The 23586-nt window shown below is 37.3% G+C and overlaps 1 long non-coding RNA gene across 1 annotated transcript; it reads right to left on the bottom strand.

Moving 5' to 3' along the window:
• Window positions 1-253: 253 nt before the first annotated feature.
• On the bottom strand, window positions 254-15034 carry LOC125260587. Its single transcript, XR_007183080.1, has 4 exons — window positions 14737-15034; window positions 10797-10906; window positions 895-1059; window positions 254-387 (listed from the first exon to the last, which is right to left on the bottom strand). It is a non-coding gene; the product is annotated as an uncharacterized LOC125260587 (long non-coding RNA).
• Window positions 15035-23586: the final 8552 nt, after the last annotated feature.

Consider the following 23586-nt stretch of genomic DNA (forward strand, 5'->3'; position numbering starts at 1 on the left):
AAATTGCATGGCGAGATGCTGCTGCTCCCCATGTGCCACTGAATATGCTGCTGTTGTCGTTTTCAATAGCCATCACAATAAAGAGAATTCCTTTAAGATTTTTCCCTCCAAATGTCATGGCCATCTTCAAAGGCCTTGAAGGGCAGCTGTATTTTAAAAGCAATATTGGCAGTAAACACGGCGCTTACTCTATCTGGCTCTATCATCAGCGTGTGTCGGGGTGATAATCGTAATGGGGAAATGGCACCTGAAACGTTTGAACTTTACTTTCCTCATCCATATGGGCCTGCTTTGCCCTGTCATTGTCCTCCCTCAGCTTTCTTCAGCTGCCACGCCACGTCCTCGCTTCCCGGCCATCAACGCAACCTTATCATCCAAAGCCATTTCCTGTTCGCATGAATGCATAGCCAAACTTAGCCAAATGCATCCAGGAAAATAGAACCAGCTCAGGGAGAGTTGAACACTATAAAGTCTTTGAAGTTTATTTTATTTGAGAAAGAAATAGAATGAAATCGGATCTCCATTAGGAACCCAAGCGATCCCATTGGTTCAAATTCCTTTTAATAGGTACTCTTTAGCGACTGATTACAATTCCTACAAAATTAAGTTATGATAAATGCTGTTTCAACTACATTACGACCATTTATGTCTGTATTAGTTAGCTTATATTGTTGACTGAGCATCTGCAACCGTAGTTAGACGCATGTATGAAAATATATGTCGCTAATAGACTTCAGCAGTTGATTTTGTTAAATTAACACAGTACAAGATGGTGTTAACTAACACGACATTTAAAAAAAAGTTACCATAAAAAAAGTAAAAACATTAAAAAGTACTAGAGTTAAAACCTGCAATATTGAGTTAATATAAAAACATAAATCAACATATTCTCACCTGTGAAAGGTTATCCCATTTCTTTAGGAATTTAAATCTTGGCGGTTTCTCAACCAGAAGCTGCGCAATGTTGTGGCATCATTGATTCTTACTGTGAGTGATGACATGCTGACCTTTCCAAGATGGTGGACGCCCCGACGTGTCTGGAGCGGTCGAATGTGGCATCTACGTATACATGTATATGGGAACAACAACAAATAAAAAAAAACGGAGATTGCAACAACAACAGATGGCGGCAATGACAAACGCTCATATGAGGGGGTTATGAGATAGACTTTAGTTTAAAAGAATACAAAGACATTTTTATCGGTAATAACTTCTGGAGAAAAATAGCGCAGACACTGGACAAAGATGAAACTTTCTAGAGCTCTTTCTTTACTCACGCTATCAAATGGAGTATTTTTCAAATTATGAAAATTCCAAATTATTATGCAAGTGACATATCAGTAAGATTTCAGTAGAATAAACATTCAGATTTTAGTTTTTCTAAGAAAATGTATGTTTGTTTATTTATCCATGTCTTTTTAGATAACTGGTATCAATGTCAGACAAAATAATTTGCCAGGTCTACTTAAGTCTATTAAGTAATAGATGGAACTTAATTATTGCAATTTTATTGTAAAGTGTTACCATAATTTTTGGGAATGTTGAATGCTGAATGAGTGTTTTTCATAAATGTCAGGTTAGGACAATTTGTTTAAATGTTATGAATTTATACCATATACCAAATACAATATTTATTTGTTTTATATTTTGCTGTTTATTTATTTATTTATTGTGATTCTCTCTTTTTTAATGATTAAATTTAGCTGAAAGCCTATAATAGGCCTACAGTATTCCATTGTGACAACATGCCCCATTCAATAAAAGTGGCCATATTCACTCAATCTTTTTTTTGTGTGTTAATACAGAACTTGACTTTCAAAAATAAACGTGCACTGAGAAATATTCACTAGTGTGACAACTATCCCCGGTCTCTCCTATGTCATACAAATGTACATTTTTTAAATGTCATTTTCTTCACCAATATTATGAAAAGTATCACTTTTCATCTGCCACAAAGTTTCACATTTTGCAACAAATTAACTTTTCCATAAAATAGCACAGCTTTCTGTATGTGTCATGAAGAGTTGCCTTGGTAACTAAATAAATTAAGCAGTCCTCAAAGCAGGTGTTTTTATAGCTGTCATAGTTACTTACTCTTACTGTACAATCTAATGAAACAGAGATGAAAAGAAGAAAGAATGTTGCAGCATATCAGGGAGGTGTTTTGTTTAAGCACATACTTTTTGTAGTCATCAAATAGTTCTCAAAGAGAGAGTTTGAGTGGTTTTTATCAGCACTCTAGCAAACACTCATGTTACTTGACATGTTGCATTTTTAACATCCACTCAATGTTTTAAAGACCTGTCTGCATTTAAAGGGATAGTTTACACAAAAATAAAAATTCTGTCATTATTTCCTCACTGTCATGGCATTCCAAACCTAGTTCTCATATATGAACATTCTTCAGAATTTCTCCTTTTGTGTTCCACAGAAGAAACAAAGTTTGGAACGACATGAGGATAAGTAAATGATGATTTTTTTTCGTCGTCTTTTTGCGTGAACTATTACTTTAAATATATGTGATGGTGCAGTAACCCAACCCTAATCTTTGGAATCAGCAGGATAGCAACTGCCACAAAAAAATACCACAAATTGTGAGATTGAAAAACAAATCAACCAAAAGATATGAGTGTGTTGCACAAAAGATGGGTCATTTGTAACTACAAAGAGAAATCTGTGATATTTAAAAGAAAGCCTACTTACCGTTTTTAAATGCTGTCACCCTCAGTCATTACCATTGCCAACATAATTATCATTGTTATCGCCATCATCATGATTATTCTCATCATTATCTCTCTTTTTAGCTAATTGACTCTGAGCCGTTCTTGCCACATTGTTGCCTCTCAGACAACCCAACAGACGGGCGAGGAGAGTCAACATCTGCGTACTGAGGTTGACTCGTCTGTCAGCGTAATAACTGCATCTCAACAACTGCAAACCATTATTGGGGAAAAATGACGGCTGTTGGAGGCCTTGAGCCCTTTCGTGACGTTTTGTTCTCAGGCTGGGTCAAAGGAGTATGCAATAATGGCTAATCTTTAAAAAAAGATGGGAAAAAAACAGCAGTTTGAAAGTCAACAGTTTATATGTGAAGTGGGATGGAACGCCACATGATGGGATCAAATGCAATTAAGGTAATTAACTTAATTCAGTGCTAACAGAATTAGCTTTTCTTATTCTAAAGAGTAATTATAAAATCACTGAATTGAAATTAGCCGAGGTAAACATAACTGAGATTCTGAATGTAGACTTTTGTAGAGTTTGAGCGACTTTAAGCACACCAGCAGAAACACTTATGGATTAGTCGCACAAAAAGGTGACATTTCACATCAGTATCTAAAGAAAAAAAATATAATTTATATTATATTTGTGCACAAATGAAGCCTGTGTTTAGTAGAAAAACTAAAATAGTATTTTGTGTACTCCAATAATACTGTTACTTACAATTTTTTTTTTTCATTTTATTTACAACAGTTCATTATTGTAATTGTGGAAAAAAAGATATTTGAATTTCTCTTTTAAAATAATAATGCAATAATGATGCAATAAAATAATAATGCAAATAATAGATAAAAGCTATAATAATATATATAAATAATACTAAAATAACATTGCAAAATTGCAGTGTTGTTTTAGTGGTGTTAATATACTATTATACTTTTTATCAATAATTTAAATTAGCTTTTATTTTTATATTTTCAGGTTTTTATTTTAGTATAATTTTTGTCATTTTATTATTTCTTTGTTTGTATTTACTAGGTTTAATTTATTTCAGTTTAGTTTTTAATTTCCGTTAGAAATGTTAGTGCTTTAACTTAAACTTATTTCAGTTAGTTTCAAAGGCAACAGTTCTAATTTTCATTTAGTTTAAGTTTTTTCATCCATTATTTATATTTGATTTGATTTCAATTAACAAAAATGTTTTTAATAGTTGTAGTTTTAGTTAATGATAATAAGCCTGCTAATTTGATTTGATGAAAATAATATCAAAATGATGAAAAATTAGTACTACATGCAGATTTTATTGAAAGCTTTACATTTTTAAAGTTTTGCCTCTTTGTCGTCATCTCTGTTTGAAACATGCAATTGCAGTTATTTGCGTAATTATAATTTTTATGTGGGTTGTGGATCGGCACGATTCCTCAGCGTGGATGAGTGTAATGTTTGTCAGTCACATCGGTGTGGATACTGTACTTCTGAATAAGAATTTTCAATGGAAAATGTCATCTGAAGGAGTACGTAACAAATCTGCCACTTTTGTCAAGTCAAGTCATCTTCATTTACAGTATATAGCACTTTTCCCAATACAGATTGTTTCAAAGCAGCTTCACAGTGATAATAGGAAAATTAATTGACAGATTGTTTTGGCTTTACAGCAGCTCTAAGAAAATATTATTATACATATAAAGTAGGTTTTTGACTGAATCACTTCCGTTGTAAAAATTATTAACTTATGGGGCTGCTTAAATGACACCTTTTCTACGGAAAACCGAAGACCTTTAATGCATTCTTGTCGTTCATTTACGTGTTTGAATGTGTATGGTCTGCATAATACAGAAAAATTTGTTGTGTCCGCGGATCTATGCGAACTGGAATAATTTTGATAATGTTTTATCTATACATACGGAAAGGAAAGAGAAGGAAGCCTTCACAGGGGATAGTTTAGCTTTATGCGTTTTCATCGTGTCTAGGCGCAGGTACTTCATCTCAACTGGATATGGCCTGGATCTGGCAGACTACAGCAAACCTCTGGAAAAACAGAGAAAGACTAATATTAGCGTAGACGCCATTCTTCTTATGATGTAGTGAGTACATCAGGTGTTATAGGAAGTGTTCCCAGGTCCAGCTGACCTAATTTATGCAGCCTAACAATTTACATGATTTGAATTATAGAAGTAGGTAGTGTGTTGTGCATGCCAGGTTAAAGAGATGTGTTTTTAGTCTAGATTTATACTGACAGAGTGTGTCTGCTTCCTGAACAATGCTAGGAAGACTGTTCCAAAGTTTAGGTGCTAAAAAGGAAAAGGATCTAGCGCCTGCGGTTGATTTTGATATTCTAGGTATTATCAACTGGCCTGAATTCTGAGATCGCAATAGATGTGAAGGACTATAATGCATTAAGAGCTCACTCAGGTACTGTGGAGCTAAACTATTTAGTGCTTTGTAAGTAATTAGCAAGATTTTAAATCTATATGATGTTTAATAGGGAGCCAGTGCAGTGTTGACAGAACCGGGCTAATATGGTCATACTTCCTGGTTCTAGTAAGAACTCTAGCTGCTGCGTTTTGGACCAGCTGGAGTTTGTTTATTAGGCGTGCAGGGCAACCACCCAGTAGAGCGTTACAGTAATCTAGCCTCGAGGTCATGAACGCATGAACTAACTGTTCCGCATGTCATTGAGAGCATATGTTGTAGCTTAGATATATTTTTAAGATGTAAGAATGTGGTTTTAAAGACTGGAGCTTCTCCTTGTCACAGTGAGATTAAACACGTTTGTAAGTCCACAGGCTGTAGCTGCGGTGAGGGTTATGACATCACATACTGTATGTATGCCCCTTGCTGCTTGTGCAGCTGCAGTGCCTGGGAGATGAGCAGCATTAATAACTGAGCCAGCGCTGGGATCTAGCGTCTGATTCTGCCCTGCTCTGCAGATCCTTTACGCTGGAGTCTGGTGTCACTGATAATAGGCCCCTCTGGGAGCTCTGTACAGTAGCAGGGCCTGCAAACTGTCTGCATATGAAAGGGGCTCCCACTCACGGCCTACTTCTGAAAAGCTGTCGGCGGCGGGAGGGAGAGGAGCAGCGGATAAGGAGGAGGATGGAATTAGAATGGGGAAGTTCAAACTCATTGACGCAAGACAAAAGTGGAGTAATTGAGTTCAAGGTGAAGAAGAGCAGCCTTCAACTTTTCAAGCGAGAGCTTTACTGTGGCGATTATGTTTGGTAGGTAGGGAAATGTTTGCTAAAGCTTCCCACACAATATCCCTGCTGAAAAAAACAGCATAAATTTCCATGTTCACCCAAGTATGAATTTGCTGGTTAGTACTGGTCTAACTGGTTACAAAGCCTGCTAGGGAATTCGACATATGTTGACCGTCGACAGGCCCTGTTTTTACTGTATGTTCTGTACCATCGGCACTAGTCGGACCCTGTCGCGGGCTTTTTGGCCGATTGAGAATGTTGAGTTGGAGTTGCCATTAGCGTCGACGATGAGAGAGAGAACTCTGATTGGCTGCTTAGCTTAGTGCACGAGTCAGTGAATGAGAATAAAAGTGAAAATGATGAAAGCGCGCAAAGTCAAGACCACAAGTCCTAATTTTACATCATCTTACCTGAGCATTTCAACACACAAATATTTTCAGAACAACATGAGCCATTTGGAATGAAGAAAATGATTAGCATGATTGATTTTTAAAATAGTAAGCAAGAGCTGCTTTGTTTACGGTTTTTATATCGGCAGTCCTAGTTTCTGTTTCCCTTTTTGAATGACGAATATAGACTATTAAAGTATTAGTTCACTTTAAAATAAAAAGTACCCCAAGATTTACTCTAGGTGTATTTGACTTTCTTCTTTCTGATGAACGGCTCTGGAGGGATAATAAAGGCCTTCTGAAGCGAAGTGATACGTTTGTGTAAAAAAAAAAAAAATCCATATTTAACAAGTTATACAGTAAAATATCTAGCTTCCGCCAAACCGCCTTCCGTATTCAACTTATGAAGAGAGTGTAACGCATCTCACAGTTCAAAATGCATACGCTACGTCTTACGCCTTCCTTATTCAACTTATGAAAAGGCGTAACTGGCATCACGTCAATTACGCTTTTTTCATAAGTTGAATATGGAAGACGGTCAGGCTGAAGCTAGATATTTTACTTTATTAACTTGTTAAATATGGATTTTTTTTACACAAATGCATTGCTTCACTTCAGAAGGACTTTATTAACCCCCTGGAGCCGGGTGGAGTATGTTTATGATGGATGGATGAACTTTATTCAGCTCACACTCGTTGATCCCGTTCACTGCCATTATAAAGCTTGGATGTGTCAGGATATTTATTAATATAACTCCGATTGTGTTCATCAGAAAGAAGAAAGTCAAATACACCTAGGATGGCTTGAGGGTGAGTAAATCTTGGGGTCATTTTTATTTTAAAGTGAACTGATCCTTTAATACTCGCTGATAAAGTTATTTCCTTAAACACAGGCGCAGAACGCATGTTTTAGTTGACTGTCACCTGTAGCCTTTGTGGTGTTTTCCAGCGCAGCTTTTTGGCCGAGATGCAGTCGACGCGAGGTGACAACACAGTCATCTTTTGTTATCGCTAATTCTTTAAAGGGTTATTTCACCCAAAAATGAAAATTCGAATCATGATTCGGATCGCGAATCCGAGCTGCACTCAAAAAAAAGATTTTTGATGCTGTTCACTTTATTTAAACAATTTATTTTGATTCAACACCATTATCAGGTTTCTGTTTAAATGTGTTGATTCATGTTAAATTGACTTGAAAGATTACTCTTTGACTTAACTTGAGTTTTCTTTGGAATAACATGTTTCAATCAAGTAAACCCAACCAGGACTCAATCAAACAGGATTTTCACTTCCCATCATGCTTTGCAAAGGGGCTGAACTAGGAGTGTAAATGTTGAAATAAAGTGTTATTTTAAGCAGTTTGTAGGAAGATGAGAAAATGGAAAGACTTTTTAATGTTTACTGTTCTATATGTTGGTATTTAAAAGTTTCTGTTAATTAATAGTTTTAGGGTTACCATTGTGGTGAATTGTTGCACTTGTGCTTGGGTTGAGGACCTGCTAACAAACTTTCAAATTACTTTAATAAGAAAGTAATCACTGTCGTAGTGCTCTGGGTTGCATTTCCCAAAAGCATTGTAAGCCTATGTTGATTGTAAAACCATTGCCACCAATGGATTTATGATCAATTTAGGCTTTACAATGTTTTTGGTTAGGGCAATTTAGGATGAATCCAGTATCACATCTAGATTTCTAACACAGAACATCACAAAAGTTATACAAATTACAAAATTAAACAAGAAGAATTAATTGAAAAAATCAATGTATATTGTATATATGTGTATGTATATATTTTTTATATGTATATATTATGTACAATTTTTTTTTTTTTTTTATTTTTTAATTTATTTATTGCTTATTATTTATTTTATTTTAAATGAACACAATTGATTCTAGTTAATTTAACACGGTTGATTCTATTGGATTTTACTTGTCTCAATCATGTGGAACTACTGTCCATGATTGAATTGAGTAAGTTGGACATAACTATTTTACATAGATTCTTCCTTAGTCAGTTATTTTGTCAAGCTGTGCCCAACCATAGTAAATAAGTTGAATCAACCTTAATAAATTAAGTTGACCCAATGTAAGTACATTAAATTGGAATAACAGAATTGCATAATGCTGAAATAAAGCAACTTAATCATGTGGAAATCCTTTCCATGATTTTTTTTATGTTCGTTCAAAGAGTTATTTTTTTGAGTGTGAAATCATGTGACTTTGGCGCTCCGAACAGCTGATTCGACACGCTGATTCATTATGCTCCGATGCTTCCTGAAGCAGTGTTTTGAAATCGGCCATCACTATATAAGTCATTATTTTGTTTTTTTTGGCGCACCAAAAATATTCTCATCGCTTTATAATATTAATATTGAACCACTGTACTCATATTAATTGATTTAGATGTGTTTTTAGTACCTTTATGGATCTTGAGAGAGGAAATGTCATTGTTCCCTATGCAGGCCTCACGGAGCAATCGGAATTAATCAAAAATATCTTAATTTGTGTTCCGAAGATTAACGAAGGTCTTACGGGTGTGGAACGGCATGAGGGTGAGTAATAAATGACAGAATTTTCATTTTTGGGTGAACTAACCCTTTAATCTCGGCTTGGTGTGTCACGGCCCTAATGACCAGCAATGCTGGTATTTTTCGGCAGGGATTTCAACAAAATTGGTGGTTACATCTGAAAGTTTAACGTTTATAGTTTTTTGCTGTTCTGAAGGTGCGGTCACATTAGCGAAATTTCACAGGCAAAACAAGGTCCATTGTCAACAGTGTAGAGAGAAGTCACCTTTCAAACCAAGCAGCTTTTTTTGGTCAGCATGGCTAATTAAGCATAACCAACTTGATCATAAGTGAAATCTGTGGATTTCATCCACAAAATTACACCCGAGCAGCTGTAAATGTGATCGCACCATAATAAAGGTCTCTATGAGTTTCATTCTGCAGAGTTCCACATGTATTGCTGTTGCATCCAAGTACTCATTGGAAGAATCTGACTTTTCTCTTGGCAAACAAAGTCATCAGGTGTTTGCTCAGAGATGATTCACCTTGTTGGTTTAGGTGGGTGTTTGAACAGGGCATAGGGCTCTAGAGGACACGGTGGATATTCTCGGGTTCATTAACACTGTAGCAGGTATCGAGCTGAACAAACCCAAGGAACCAAATCAAAGGGAAATCTCTCCAGGCCAGATGCAGTAGGCTAGAGGTCATGTAGATGCATGCAGACCTTGTAAAAAAAAAAAAAAAAGGTGCCCAGAAGATCCTGGATTGGAAACACTGTGAAAACTACACTTACTTTAAGGATAGTTCACTCAAAAATGAAACTTCTGTTATTATACACTCATGTCACTCCTTATGACTTTTCTGTGGAAAAATATTTATGCCGTTTGTTTTAATATAATGAAAAGTAAATGAGGAGTAGGACTCGAAGCTACAAGATGTCAAAAAAGCATAAGAAAAGTATAATAAAATGAGTTCACTCATGTTTTATATTTTATACTGTAAGTCTTCTAAAGAGTTTGTCTAAGGTGCATACTGAAATCTAAGTCAGCTTAAGGCTTTAAAGGAATTGTAATATGGTGTTTTTTGGACTATTTTTATGCTACTTAATATTAAAATAATATTTTTTATGTTTCTTTTATGTTTTATGATATTATGATTCAATTTGATCAATTAATTCTGAATAAATTCGTATTCATTTGGACATATTTCAGTCATAAATAGCAGTATTCATACAGTATTATAGCAATATAATTCGCAGTACAGTATGTTCTGGGTTTTGCTTCTATAATAAAGTAATTTTGGATGTCTTTTACTGCATAGTCATATTTACTCTTCAAAAAATGCTAAACATTCGCCATTTAGTAAGTAAGAAGTAAGTCTGATTATATTTCCACATTAGAATTTATAAAGAAATTCCTGGTCACAGATAACTATCATATCCCTATATAGACCAGGAGATTTATATTTTATTGTATAAAACTTGTTGATGAGGTAGGAGAGGGGAAAAAAAATTCCCCAATATAAGGACTGAAAAATATCATACATGTATCTATATATAACTGTGTAAGAAGGTAACGGGGAACTTTATCCAGTATTCCTTTTTAAATGAGATTACACTCTTAGAAAAAAAGGTTCTTTGGGGTTCTATATAGAACCTTTTAGGGGTTCCATATATGTAGCGCCTGATAGAACCTTTTTTGGTTCTATATAGAACCTTTTCTTCTAAGAGTGTACTTGCAAAAACATTTTTATTTGGTACATGAAGAATCTTTTCCTAGCTTACATGGTAGTAGTCACTGAAGTACTCAAATTTAGATGGCATTTGTATCAGTTTCTGTGCTACATGAAGCTGCAGGTTAAAAATGTTCTCTATTGAGTTTACTTCTTTCTTGTTTTCACCAGTATTGAAATGTCTCTCTTAAAATCTTTGTCTTATCCTGTGTGTCTGAGTGCATACTCACCCTGTAGTTGGGAGACTTACACAGTGAATAGTGATTGTCCTATAATGCTAGGTTTGTCAGGAAATCAGCAGGGAGCCTGGCCACAGCGGTCACACTCCTCCCCGGCACTACTGCCAGGACCGGCTGTTTCCTTTTGTGTGAAAAGAAAGAAACAAATTGATTTTTTTTTTTTATTCTGCACAAACCTAGATGTGAGAATGAAAATAAATGCTTCTTTTACACCTAATAATGTTCAGAAAGAAACATGCGTTCACACACAATACATCATGGGGACTTTCAGTTGGCAAGGAAATCTGTATGCTCGCATTGAACATCACCCGATTTCTAACAAACACTGAATTATTCATGCTAGAACTCACTGTGTCTTCACAGCAGAACAGACGCCACGGTCCAAATTTCTCTTTGAAGCTAGCGAGCGTCCACTCTTCCACAGTGACCTCCGTGCTTTTTTTTTTTGGTGTTAGGAACTGGTTGTCCAACTGTATAACCCCCCCCCCCCAAAAAAAAAAAAAAAAGAAGAGCTTTTTTGCAGTCTCGCAGTGAAGACGGAGTGGTCATTAACAGTCAATGAGAGAAAACCCTGGAGCTTTGTAAAGGAACATCTTGATGATTCAATCTGTCCAAGCTCTGACTACAAACTCATCCAATTAGCCAGACAGGAGACAGCTTTGACCCCCATGTTCCCTGACTTTCCAGAGTAAAAACATCTCTTTGGCAGACATTTCACCCAGGCAAGCCTACCATTGAAGCATTCAGGTCTGGTTGGCCTTGGAGCAAAAGTGAAGAGGGCCCATTACAAAACCTTTTGGTTCTCCACAAATTCAAGCCTCAGCCTCTGTTTACAGCTGTGACACTTTAATCTAAAAGTTTAGTATTTACAGTAGAAAATAGTTTACACAAAAAATGAATGTTTTGTTAGCATTTACTCACTCCCATGTCATTCTAACCTCCTTCTGTGAAACAGAATGTTTTAACACAATTTATATTGTAGATCTCTTAGTTGTGTTGAACATTAAATAAATTTCAGTCAGTTCATTCTTGAATATAGCACACAAGTCATATGGACTATACCTTTAATTGTGCTTTTTTTTTTTTTTTTTTTGTCTAGTTTAGATCTTGGCAGTATCTATCACCATTATATGGAAAACAGCAGCTTCACTGTAAAAAAAAATATTTTGGCAGCTGTGGTTGCCAGAATAATTTTGTAAAAAATACAGAAAAACTGTAAACACATTTACAGAACAAAATGTAAATATTACAGTATAAAACTAATTTACAAACAAGAAAATGTGAATGTAAACCAGTAAATTCAACAATGCACACTAGTACTAAAAACTGTTTTGTACCTTTAAAGGTGCCCTAGATTCAAAAATTTAATTTACCTCGGCATAGTTAAATAACAAGAGTTCAGTACATGGAAAAGACATACAGTGAGTTTCAAACTCCATTGTTTCCTCCTTCTTATATAAATCTCATTTGTTTAAAAGACCTCCGAAGAACAGGCGAATCTCAACATAACACCGACTGTTTCATAACAGTCAGGGTGTACGCCCCCAATATTTGCATATGCCAGCCCACGTTCCCAACATTATGAAAGGCATTAGACAAGGGCAGAATGTCTGGATCATCAGACTAGGTAAGCAAGCAAGGACAATAGCAAAAAATGGCAGATGGAGCAATAATAACTGACATGATCCATGATTACATGATATTTTTAGTGATATTTGTAAATTGTCTTTCTAAATGTTTCGTTAGCATGTTGCTAATGTACTGTTAAATGTGGTTAAAGTTACCATCGTATATTACTGTATTCACGGAGACGAGAGCCGTCGCTATTTTCATTTTTAAACACTTGCAGTCTGTATAATTCATAAACACAACTTCATTCTTTATAAATCTCTCCAACAGTGTAGCATTAGCCGTTAGCCACGGAGCACTATCAAACTCATTCAGAATCAAATGTAAACATCAAAATAAACACTGTACTTACGCGATTAGACATGCTGCATGACGAACACTTTATAAAGATCCATTTTGAGGGTTATATTAGCTGTGTGAACTTTGTTTATGTTGTTTAAGGCAAGCGCAAGCTCTTGGGGCGTGGAGCACGAGATTTAAAGGGCCACACACCCTGAATCGGCTCGTTTCTAATTATGCCCCAAAATAGGCAGTTAAAAAAATGAATTAAAACAAATCTATGGGATATTTTGAGCTGAAACTTCACAGACACATTCAGGGGACACCTTAGACTTATATTACATCTTTTAAAAAAATGTTCTAGGGCACCTTTAACATATACTGACAACCACCATAATAATGCAGGTGGTAAAAGAGAAAGCCACATGAAGAATGAATTCATCACAAGTAGTTTTCCATGAGCTGAAGTATATACTAATATAAAGAAGGTGCAAAGAGTCATTCATGCAAACACAAAACACCATCATGGTAACTTACAACACTTACATAATGCAATAATCATTCAATAAACAACAGAAGATGTAACATAAAACCCTAATGTACATAACTGATAAAAGCTATTAAGAAACATAATTATTTAAGCAAAATACTGTCAAATGTGGAGTGTCACACAGGGAAATGTGGGAATATCAGTTTACAGTTTTTGACTGTAAATGATACATTGATTTGTTCTTTTTTACTTATAAATATTGTAAAATGTACAGCATTTTACTGTGAAAATTACATAAAATATCTGGTTAGAGGTTTTACAGTTTTTCCCTGTATATAGTACGGGAACTTACTGTTAACCTATTTAAAATTTACAGTATTTTACCGTTAAAATCACATTCATTTTTTACAGTGTTATGCTGCCTTAAGATCATTTGTGTGTTTTACGGACGAAAGAAAATAGTATGTGTTGAAACAACATGAGTAAATGATGACCACATTTTCATCATTGGTTGAAGTATTTCTAGAAAGCCAAAATGAAATGGTATTCACAACCTCCTATATTTCTGAAAAATTGGTGACGTGACATCAGTTTTTTGATGGGTTTTTGATGAAATATTACAAAAAACGCCTTTCGTCACAGAACCAGTAAGAAAAGTAAATATGGCTTCTTTTAATTTCATGTCTGCTTTAGCAAATACTGTTGTTTCATGAAAAAGAGACTGCTGAATTGGGAGGGACATTTAGCCTTAAGATGCACCTCATTTTGCAATGTAGCTATTTAAATTTGTCTGTAACTTGTTTGGCGAATCCCGCTTTCAATTACGTAGGAGGTTAGGCACTTAAAGACTGATGTTGATACACAGATGTCGAGGCTGCCGCACTAATTGACAGCTAACTGATGTGGGTGAGAGAGGTGTAGTTAGACACAAAAGAGTTTTGGGAGTATCTGTTTGTCCTTTAGGGCCGATCATTTTCTTGTGCTCTTTCTTTGTTCTTCACATCCCCACACACAGCCCTCACACACACACACACACACACACACACACACACACACACACACACACACTCTCTCTGAAATCGCTGAGGGTCAGAGCCGAATTAGCACCACGAGCCAATTAGCCTCCTCCCACACTCTCTCCTTTACAGATGCTTCTTAAAGCAACACAGAGGCTTCTAATTAAACTCTGAAGAGTGTCTTGTGTTAGGCTGCGTATGTGTGTGAAGTGCGTGTATGCGAGTGGGCGTTGGAGCATAGCGAGCTAGCTTGCCGAAGGAGCAAAATCCTTCTCTTCTGAACTCGCCAAAAAGAAATGGACTCAAAAAACGCAGACCTTTCTATTGAAGGTCACGCTGGTTTAAATAATTGCAGTGCCCACACATCACCTCAACACCTCAACATCAGTCTAATTGATCTGGCAATTATTCCTAATAACGCTCAAAAATACTTTAAATTAAAGCATATTAAGTTTCATTTCATTTTCTCGTCTTGAGGAAATGTATTTTTTCCCTCAGTGTAAGTGTAGAAGAAACAGTTTAGAACTGAGCAAATACCTTTTGAAGACATTGAGAATCAGCTTCAACCAGCTTCTTCCATGTTCATGTGACAGATGTCATTTTGAATGACGTTTGCTGCTTTTCGTCACCGTAATTCTGTGACGTTTTTAGATGTTCAGGACTTTTGACGTGATAACAGTTGCCGAAATATTAAATATTTTATCTTATATTTTCTTTTTTTAGCTGCACATGCTCATCACACACACACAAAAAAATGTAAACTATATTATCATCCAATCTATTTATCTAAGTTGGTTATGTACTCTAAGTATAGACCTTATTTTCCAGAGAAACATGCGCGCCGCCATCTTTAGAATATTGTCTTTGAACTTCCGTTTTTGCGGCAGCCCTGTATATTTCTATGGCATCGCTGTTGAAGAATAATTAGCTGGTGAAGTGGATTTACGTGTTGTAGAGTTAATGAAAGTTATCATGAGCATTGTAATGTTTAAAGCGGGTGTCACAAATGTCAGTAAAACGGGAAGATTTTAAAATGAGCAGTTCATTCATAAAGTTCATTCATAAATACATAAGATCGGAAATACAAGCCGGAAGTCAAAAGACAACAAGCACAGCGCTAAAAAGGGGCGGGGCTACATAAGGTCTATATCCAACTACTGTATTATACTGTATATATTGTATAATGTAAAGCAAATCTAAAAAATAAAATAAAAAAAAACCCTATATTATCGCACAGCTTTATATATAAAGTTTGAAACACAAGTATATCCAACTTTACCCACATATATATTGTATACTCATGCAAAGCGAAGTATACTATATAGGAAATCTTAAAGGCACAACATGTAAGATTTTTTGATTAAAATATCCAAAAACCACTATAACAGGGTTATATATTTTGTTGACTTATGTACTGACATTATCCCAGATGTTTCCAAGAATGTTTCAATCCAGAGAAATAAGTCATTTTTACATAGGAGTCAGACCGTGTCTGTGCGTCACTTATCAATGACATCATACCTGCGTTACCCTCGATTTATGGTTTTAATCTGTAGAAACCATGGAAACACCAGAGATGCTTATATTATGTGTTTTATTAGACAGGAGAACAACTGTTTGGATACATTTATAGAGAGAAACTAATAATTGTTATCAATCGTTCTTATTGTTTGAATCTCATTTTCTTGATTTACCAGGAATCTTTTCCACTGGCTGTGAGGTGAATACGACATGTACCAAAATCCGCACTCAATCTTGGCGTCATCGAGCTACGCCTTTGTTTTGAATAGGCGACCTGTAGCGGCGAAAAACTACATAGTGCGCCTTTAACTTGACTGTTTATATTGTCACAAAATGTAAACAATATTATCGCCCAGCTCTAATCTGCTAAATAAGGCAAAATCTGCTAAATAAGGCTAAAGCTGCTTTGAAACCATGTGTAGTGTGAAAAACGCTAAGTAAATAAAACCGACTTGACTTGAAAAAGGTAGTATCTTGTCATCTATGAATTATTAAATGTATTTTGTATTGTATATGTTGATTTTATGTGTATTATTAAGTCAATAAGCTTCAACTGCTTTTAACAGAAAACAGCTACTCAGCTAGCTTAGCGGTTAGCAAATTAAAGGTTAGGATGTAAACACTTAGCCGAATATGTAACTTCTTTACTGCTGGATGGAAACTGTTGATGCAATGACGACTCTAGATCTATGTTACTGGAAGGAATACCTTAGTAACCACCTAGCAACGTCCTAACCACCCACAACACCTTATTATCGCAGCAGTGAGTTTTGCAATGCTAAACACCACTAACATTTTCTTTTCAAAGACATTTTGAGGGCAAAATCGAGTTTTGTTTCAAACGATTACCCAAGTGACTGTTCATATTCATGTACATGACAATATCATATGTCCTCAGAGTGGAGTAAAATGAAAAGAATATTATTCAAACACACCTGCTTGAGATTTTGATCAATTTCTTGATAAATAAAAACAAGATGAATATGTAATTAGCATTCAGTATTTTGTGGCTAGTCTCCCATTGTTTCTGTTGGTCTGTACACTTCCAAAGTGCTGTTTTATCTTTTTTGTATTGTGGATCTCCAGCACTGGTTTTGAGAGCTCTTTCAGAGGGACTACCCTAGCCATCTGTGCCTTTGTGTGTGTGTGTGTGTGTGTGTGTGTGTGTGTGTGTCAGCCACACAGACTTTGCTTATTTACCATTCTGTCCATGCGCTCTCAACACACACTCTATCTTTCTCTCTCACACCTCTTTTCACTTACATTTGAGCATCTCCATGCTGCTAGCATCTGAGTGATGGCTTCATTCTTCCAGCTCTTCTCTCTCTCCCTCCTCTCTGCACACAAATTATGCTGCAAAAAAAGTGTGAGAGCGATGTGTTGGGAGACTAAATATCATTTTCACTGCACTCTTAATTCTTGATAAAAGAGCGTGGATTATAATGTTGACAGTGCTTTGTGAAGTTTACTCAGACAACATCAGTTAAGACTTCAGTATGCTATGTAGTGACTGAGCAAAATCATTTAAAACAGCAACCGAACATGACGAACCCTAATGTTATTGACTGATTAACAGGTAAAATACAATTTTAGTTTTATTTTCTCCCAAAAACACTAAATAACAGCAAACAGTAATGGTTTCTTTAACACCTGGTCATCATTACACACTGAAAAAAATGTTCTTTATCAGGTCTTAGTGTGCAGACAAAAGATTTTTAGGTCATTTGTTCTAACGTCTGTTTTTTATGTTGCAGATGTAGAAAATGATAGTCCCTGAAATGACCCTGAAGTGTTTGTTATGAATAAATATGTACTTAAATGTTACTTAAAAATAACTTGGTTTATGATGCAAAAGAAAAAAATTTGTATATGTAAGCTGATACAATAATATTAGTTGAAAAAACTTAAACTAAACGAAAATTAGAAATGTTTTCTTGATATTCAACTGAAATTTGTTGTAAGCTGAAGCACTAAAAATATTAATTGGAAATAAATGAAAACTAATACTAATAAATACAAAATAAATTAATCCTAAATTACATAAATAAAATGACAAAAGCACATACAATTGCTAAAAATTTAATTACATGAAAACTAAAAATATAAAAGCTAATTCAAAATATGAATACAACTATAATAAAACTAAAATAAAAACTAAAATAACACTGATCTATATAAAATATGCCTTGTTGTTTCTTAGCTTATATTAGAAGTCATTAAAAACATTTTCATCAAAATCACTATCTCATTTGTTTCTCTCTGTCAGCAATGAAATCTCTGTGGAGAGACTTTTGCTGAAGCTTCTTCTCACATTTTTCTCAATAATCTCACCTGTTTCTCATTTACAGTTTCACAAGAGATCTCATCAATATTTCTAACTGTGTTCAGATTTCCCAAGGTATGCTATCAAAGGTAAGAGATTTTATTATCAGCATTTCTCATTATTTTTTCCAAAGAGTATGCAGTGCACATTAATTAAAGTTGTACTCTTAAGCTCTCTTAACAATCATCTCATTTCCATCAATTTTTATTTCTCCCAAGGGATTTTACAGACAAATCTGAAAAGAATTTGATCTTTGAAATGAAACATCTGAGAATTCCAAAAAGTCTCCAATGAAAGAGCAACATCTAAGTAATGAATTTTTCCTCTGAGATTTGGAATGAAAAAGTAATTTGATTTCAGCCCTAATGATTCAGTCATTCAAGCTGAATATTCTTCCCTACCCCTCCTTTATACATACACTCAGTCCATGTTGAAGTTGTCTTAATAATTGATGAACATGATAAGAGTCTGTCGTCAGTTTACACTAAACACTGCTCCATGTACTGAAATATGGTGCAGGGGGGAATTCCTGGAAATAATCCAAGCACAAAAGCCTGGATGAGCTCCAAATGTTCCCCCTCAGTGTGTGTTTGACATGCAGCAGTCAGCGTGTCTCTGAAGGACTCTGATTTATCCTGTGCAATCCACAGACCCCTGCTTTATGGTCTCGCCAGGCCACCATACATTCCCAGGAAGTGGTCCTCTTATGTGCTTGCCTCCCTGCATATTAAGCGGCTACATTAATATATTTTAAAATATATTAATGTATAGCTTAGAATGATAATTAGCAATGCTTTCCTTTGGGTAATAAATGAATCTGTCTTTTCAGAGACTTTTTACACTTTCTGAAGACAATGTAAGGGTGCTTGATAGTTCAAAACTTGCTGCTTTGATGCTAAGTGCTGTGGTAATTTTCATATACTATGGTAATAAAATGCATTTTTTTTTTTTGAGTTAGTATCATGGAGATACAATATAGTTACCAGTATATCATGAAAGTGTTACGGTTATGCACTTTTATTCTGTTTTGTTTAGTTCCTGTTTCTGTTTTTGTTTGCTCCGTTCAGTTTATATTTTCTTGGTTACTGATTATCTCCTTGTTTGTTTCTATGGTTACGTATAATTATCACCTGCTAATCATGTTCGTCTTGTATTAAAACTCCCTGTTTTGTTCAGTCCCTTGTCAGTTCTCATTTCTATTTATGTGGTTGTTTACTTCTCCTGAGTTTTGTAATAAAGACTGTTATCTGTTATCTTCGTCGTGCAAAAGGGCCTCAAGCGTTGGCCTTTAATGGAGTACCTCTGCATCTGTGAGGCAGAGGAGCCGAAGCCAGAGCCTACCGTCCAGTCCATCTCAGAGCCAGGAGAGGACCACTGTCTTATAGATCTGTGGTCTCGGATCCACCTTCGACACTTTGCCTTCCATGCGGTCCCATCCAACTAACTGGATGTTTCGGTCCCATCCGGAAATCTTCCACTGCCAAAGTTCCTGCCTGACTTCCTGGTCCCATCTCCTTCGGTTCCATCAACTGGCGTCGTCCTTCTCCTCGGCTCTGCCCCCTCTGCTAACAGCTTGGCACAAGGATGGGGATTCACCGGCGTCACCTCAAGCCTCCAGGCCCATATCTCCACCTCAGCCTGTCAGCTCATTGGCTTCACTCCAGCTCTGCACTCCCTCTGGAGCAGCCTGCCTCCACCACAGACTTCCGTGTCTCCGACTGCGTCTCAACCCTCCACCCCTTCATCTCCACCAGGCTTCTCCTTCCCTATGACTTCCCTGTCATCCTCACTCCTTCTGTCGTCACCCCAGTCTGCCAATCCCCTGTCTCTGCCTCGGTCCCGCGAGCATGCAGCTCCACCTTGGATGTCGCCATGGATGGGCTCTTTGCTCCACCGGATACTCCATGCAGCCTGGTACTGCCTCCATCAGTCAGTCTCTGGGTTCCGTCTGGGCCTTCAGCCAATGCTCCACCCTGGATCCTCCCACCATCAGCTCCACTGTGGTGTCTGTCTCCACTGACTCCTCCTCTTCCCTGCCCATCACCTGCTCCGTGCCATCCAAAGCCCCCTCCCTCAGGTGTACTGTCACGGGTATGGACTCATGATTCCTGTTTCTCTGCTCCGTTCAGTTTTGGTTTTCTTGGTTACTGATTAACTCCTTGTTTGTTTCTATGGTTACGTATAATTATCACAGGCCAGTCATTATGTTCATCTTGTATTTAAACTCCCTGTTTTGTTCAGTCCCTTGTCGGTTCTCATTTCTATTTACGTGGTTGTTTACTTCTCCTGAGTTTTGTAATAAAGACTGTTATCTCCGATTCCCTTCGTCGTGCAAAAGGGCCTCAAGCGTTGGCCTTTGGTGGAGTACCTCTGCATCTGTGAGGCAGAGGAGCTGGAGCCGGAGCCAGAGCGCCAGAGCCTACCGTCCAGTCCATCTCAGAGCCAGGCGAGGACCACTGCCTTATAGATCTGTGGTCTCGGATCCACCTTCGACACTTCGCCTTCCATGCGGTCCCATCCAACTAACTGGATGTTTCGGTCCCGTCCGGAAATCTTCCTCTGCCAAAGTTCCTGCCTGACTTCCTGGTCCCATCTCCTTCACAGGTTCCATCAACTCCACTGGTGTCTTCCTTCACCTTGGTTCTGCCCCCACTGCTAACAGCTCGGCACGAGGATGAGGATTCCCCTGCGTCACCTCAAGCCTCCAGGCCCATGTCTCCACCTAAGCCTGTCGGATTCGCTCCGGCTCTGCACTCCCTCCGGAGCAGCCTGCCTCCACCTCAGACTTCCAGGTCTCCGACTGTGTCTCAACCCTCCACCCTTTCATCTCCACCGGGCTTCTCCTTCCTTCTGACTTCCCTGTCGTCCTCACTCCCTCTGTCGTTGCCCAGGTCTGCCGAGCCCCTGTCTCCACCTCTGTCCCGCGAGCCTACAGCTCCGCCTTGCGATTTCAGGCTGCGTATGTTGCCCTGGTCCATCAAGCTCTCTGCTACGCCGGATACTCCATACACGCTGGTTCCACCTCCGTCATTCGGTTGGTAAATCTCCTTGTTTGTTTCTATGGTTACGTATAATTATCACATGCTAGTCATTATGTTCGTCTTGTATTTAAACTCCCTGTTTTTTTCAGTCCTTTGTCAGTTCTTGTTTCTATTTATGTGATATTTATACTTCTCCTGTAGTTTTGTAAGAATAGTATTCTTTGTTAAATACCCCTGACATGAATATAGTAAATATTCAATACTATGATGACTTGGGAAAGTAAGAAACTGCAACCTTCCAAAACACTCTACAATCTATGATTATTTCACATTTTTACCCTGTTTAACATTTTTAAAATAGGAACTGACAAAAATGAATAAACCGAGTTTATCTATCTCTGAGAGAAACATCAATTTTCTAGCTCAGAGACTTGTCATGCACTCACACATAATCAAAGTAAAGAAATGAAGCAGTCGCACTGAAAGAAAGATAATTACTTAAAACAAAGAGCGATCACGCAGTGTGTGTGTAGGCATGGCATCCTGCATGCATTCTGGCTGCGTGGGCGTTGACAAAAGACGCATCACGCATGTGAGTTTCTCTGCCTGTATGTTGGGCTGAACGAGGGACCACAAACGTAGATGAATGCGCACATCACCATAGCAGTCTGTGTGTGTGTGTGTGCGTTCATCATGCATGCCTTTCTTGCCATCTGTAACTCCTTCTTGCCATGCCAAAAACACTCAAAGGGACCAGGAGATGACAAGGAAGACAAGCCCACACACATTGCACTTGCACATGGTCACTGCGTCGGCCATCTTGAGTCTTTGTGGGCTCCAGGCACGCAATCAGAGACGTGCTATTTTCAGGGTTTTATCTGCCCGTGTGGCATTTAGGTCGCTTCTGTTCCTCCAATATTGAAGTCTGTCTCAGCGTGGACATAACCTTGGAAAACACTACCCTGGACGACTCACGGCAGAGTTTTGTAATGCTACTTACCATTCTGATCTCGTTTTGTGTGTGTGCTGTACTCCTCTCTCTCTCTCTCTCTCTCTCTCTCTCTCTCTATCAGAAGGAAGCTGGTTTTATTTGGGTGATGCTGCAGGGATGTCCAGAATATTAACACAAACCTTAGAAGCTGTCAGCCATTAATATGCCAAGCACAGACCTCCCAATTAGTGGAAAACATGGCTTTCTTGCGCTAAGGAGTAGACAGGTTGGCTCAACACCAATGCAGCTCAGAGTCGAGTTAGATGGGGTGAGCTTCTCGCTTGGAAAAATGATGTTTAGGGAGCTTCAAAGCAGCGGTGTATGAAGCTATCAAACGCACAAAAATATACCACAACTTTATTGGAGTGTCTGGCATTGAAGATGAAAGGCAGGATAAATTGATTTCTTTATCATGGGAGATGAAGCGTCCAGGCAGATCTCTACACCGCTGAGACGCCCGGCCTGACATAATGTGCAAAAATGACTTGATTAAAAGGCAACATTAATAGACGCATCCACCTTGAGGTCTATGCATCAAAAGAAATTCTTAACCTTTGGTTACAGCCATCTAAAAATGAGTAATCATCCAAATTTAACAGAAATGTAAATAAGTCTATCTATCTATCTATTTATCTATCTATCTGTCTGTCTGTCTGTCTGTCTGTCAAATTCAGACATTGAACTGCAATTCCCAATGCAATTCTGTATGGCCTGTTTAAAATGTTAGTCTGCACGATTTGTGCTGTATATTACAAGTTATTTGGAATCATACACTAGATTTTGTGTGAGAACATATTTAAATATTTCCTAAATTCACATGAATTATTTACTGATAATCTCATGCAAAACTCAAACTCGTTCAGACTGGAAATTGGTACCTCAACCCATCACACCAGGTTTCACTGCATTGGTTCTCACACATGCACCTTTCAGATATGTGAAACAAGTATTTGAGAGATGGAAAGACAAGAGTTTAGTTAATAATTACAGAATGATTATTTTTAGAAGAACTATCCCTTCAAGGTGCAAAAACATCATGATTAAAAGGCACAGTTAATAGACACATCCTCCTTGAGGTCTGTGTGTCAAGTGAACCCTTCACCTCAGTCCAGGCTGTGTTAAATTGACTCCTGAACTTGCAGAGAGCAAAGTAGAAAGACTCGAGGCATTTTAAACCTGCCTGACAGTCATTGGACCTCAGATCTAATAATATTCAGCTGTTTCCTTTTATATTTTTACCAACAGAGAGCATTATTTCAGTGGCAACCACTCACAATTTCTTAGTGAGAAGCAAAGAGTCTCCTGTGGAAACATTTCTTCTCCACCCGCTTCTGAGAGTCATTATGTGCCCCCCACTGATGTACTGTAGACTGCGTCTCAGTCCTCGCAGAAACTCGAGTGCTTGTTTGAAATTGATCAATTTGGCTGAAGTGCTGCCTCAGATTAATTCCTGGGTCTTTAGGTGCACAGTATCGCAGTGTTATGATACTCGGTGGTATATCAACTTAAACAGAAAGGGGGTCATTATGTGGCTGGAAAGTTTGTGCTTTTGTCACTTTGACCATTTTTTT

This window comes from Megalobrama amblycephala, linkage group LG24, assembly GCF_018812025.1.
Source record: "Megalobrama amblycephala isolate DHTTF-2021 linkage group LG24, ASM1881202v1, whole genome shotgun sequence".
Classification (NCBI taxonomy): Eukaryota; Metazoa; Chordata; class Actinopteri; order Cypriniformes; family Xenocyprididae; genus Megalobrama; species Megalobrama amblycephala.